The sequence below is a fragment of the Ailuropoda melanoleuca genome, chromosome 14 (assembly GCF_002007445.2).
Source record: "Ailuropoda melanoleuca isolate Jingjing chromosome 14, ASM200744v2, whole genome shotgun sequence".
Classification (NCBI taxonomy): Eukaryota; Metazoa; Chordata; class Mammalia; order Carnivora; family Ursidae; genus Ailuropoda; species Ailuropoda melanoleuca.
Window position 1 is genome coordinate 3,153,220 of NC_048231.1, and position 2,844 is coordinate 3,156,063.

The following is a 2,844-nucleotide window of genomic DNA, read 5'->3' on the forward strand; positions in this document are numbered from 1 at the left end:
CAGCCCCCAGCCTCACCCCAGGCCTCCCGATTACTAGGCTAATAGCACACAGTTAAATTCAGGAATTGAAAGCCAATCTTTCAGAAAATCTTCTTACTCTCTGGTAATTGAAATGTAAACAGAATTCCAAAGCAGAGTAGGATAGTTTTACAATATACTTATAAGAATTACTAAAATACAATTATGGGAATATATTCTCACTGAGGTTTCACAGAAACTCACTATGAACATCCCAAATATGTGTAGGAGGCCCAAGCAAAGCCTTGTAGTTCAAACAAAAAGAAAACTTTTAACCCTCTTTTTTCAGTGACCTTTCCTCCCTTCTAAAAGAGTTGGGTTTTGCCCATAGCATAATATTTCAGGATCATACTGTTTAATATAATAAGGAGGGGGGTATTATAATATCAAGCATACTTATTCAGACAATATTAAGATACCTTTGTTCCAGACTTTAAAATGTTATAACCCATGAGTTTCCTAGTTCATACCAAAATGTCCCTGCAAGCCGTATCCAGAAGTAAGAAATAGTAGGAAGGTACAGCTTTATCAGCAGTCTGTGGTACACTGTGTAGCTTCCTTAAAAATCTCTTTATGCTCATATTTTCTATTTTGCCTCTTCTGCTATAATTGACCCAGATTCTCCTACAAGTGTAGAGCAGAGAGAAGAAAGATATGGAAGCCTAAAGGGAGGAAACAGAAAGATAAGCAAGCCCTTCAAGTTCTCTATGGTCCACTACTGTCATTGGCTACCCAGGCTCTCTCTGCCTTAGGAATAAGAAAATTTGCTTTCCAGGGGCACTTCAAATAGTGGTTGCCACATGGGCTTTTTAATTTCACAATTGTAATGAGTCCACTAGCATTCTAATCATGCTGTTACTTGTCTTAAAGTATTAGGAATTTTAGTATGGCACAGTTCCAAAGATCTTTGATCTAATTTCCCTTTTTTTGGCAAGTGTACGGAGAATTAGGAAATGTATCCTCAGACGATATTGGGACCAAATGAATAAGTGAATTTTATCTTCATGTTGTATACCTGGAAAAGATCCATCTTCATCTTACTCTAAGAAATTCTAACACCATGGATATTGGGTAGAGTGATTTTTGGGTTTCTTGAAGAATTGGCCGGTCACTGACTATTTGGTGAAACTGTTTTATCCTGTTGTCAGGTTCCAGGCCTAAATGTGAAAGGGACAGAATCTTCCCAAAAAAGTCATGTAGAAAAAAATTGGAGATGACTTTCACAGCTTCAAAAACAGTTAAGTGTTCCCTGAATGACAGAAAGAATAAACAGATTGCTTTTGATCTAAGAGTTGGGGCAACAAAGTGCTTTTAGGATATACAAAGTAACGGTATAAATGCTAGAATGAGTTCCTGAGATAAAATGGAGAGGCTTCATCACAAATTTACCTTTTTATTGGCCAGAACGCAATCTGACTAATATTTTCAGGTGTTCTTTTTAAAGTACTTGCCTCCTACACTGACTATTTGGTTTTTTCTTTGTAGATACGAGACCATCTTTTTAAAACACCGTTTTTCTTTTAAAATTCTCTTCCGGCCAATGTGGTGTAGGTCAAATTCATGAACAGGTTAAGCCTCTGACAAGAGAGGGAAAGACACCCCAGCCAATGGGAACTCGCGCTGGTGATGTACTGCTCCCAGTTCTGATTCATTGGCCGCCTAGGGTTTGTCATTCTATCCCGGCGTCTGCAAACAGCGTGGGTCGGTTTTCTGTAGTCCAGCTAGCTAAACTGGATTTTGGTCGCAAGCATGTGCAATTTTAGTTAGATTCGCTTCATCTCTAACTCTTACTAGAAGCAGCTGTTACGTTTCCGATCATTCTTAAGAAAAATCTTGTGTTCCTTAAACCTTGAAGGAGGTCGTTGGAGGTCCCCTGTGACAGAATCACGTGACTGTCTAACGTGCAAATAAATACAATGTAGAATCCGATAAGCTACAGATGGAAAACCTGCCAGAAACTCAGAGCATGTGTCCTGTGCGTGTATCAGTTGCACTAGCATGTGGGTGGGTGATGGTAGGGTGTTGCTGCCCTCCGGGACCAGAGGAGTATGGTCGGGGCACCTGCGTGGGGCTCCCGGGGTCACTGGCGGGGGTGGCTCCCGAGGCCTGGGGCCCTGGCGGAGGGGCTCTGGCGGAGGGGCTCTGGCGGAGGTCTGGATGCAACAGTGAGTTCAAGCCACAACAGCCAGGCGGCAACTAGGCCGCGACTGCGTCCGAGAGAGGTCGAAAGCACGGGGTCGGTCCTCGGGGTTCTGAGAACGGCGTCTTTGCAGGGAGTGGGGTGTGTATTTAAGACAAGTGGAAGCGCCGGGGCGGGAGCTCCCGAGTCCCGGCTCGACAGACTGCCGGGTTTGGAGAAGCTCTCGATGGCCGGGTCTCCTTACACTCACACACTCTGTCCAGCCCCCAGGGCCGGAGGCATAAAGGCCCCAGTCCAAGTTCCGATCCGGGATTCGGATGCTCCCTTCGGCCTCGGCCTCGGCCTCGGCCTGGGGCCGGGGCCGCGAGGCGGCTGCGGCGAGAGAAGCTGGGTAGGGCAGTGATGTCATCTGAGGCTGCCCCTCCCCCGCCTGCCGGCCCTCGCCGCAGTTCCTGCCCAACGACATCCGGGTCTCTCCAGCTGCTCCGCCGCGCCGCAGCTGTAGCGGCCGCCGAGCCCGCGGGGCGGGGTGGGCAGAGGAGTCGGGGAGGGGCAGCACGGCGCCGTCGTGAACGCGCCTGCGCGGGGACGCGCTCGAGGCGGCGGCGGCGGCGGCGGCGCTACGGGCGGGAGCGCGCGCGGGAGCGAGAGCAGTCGTCTCGGCGCCGGCCCGGCCCGCAGCTTTG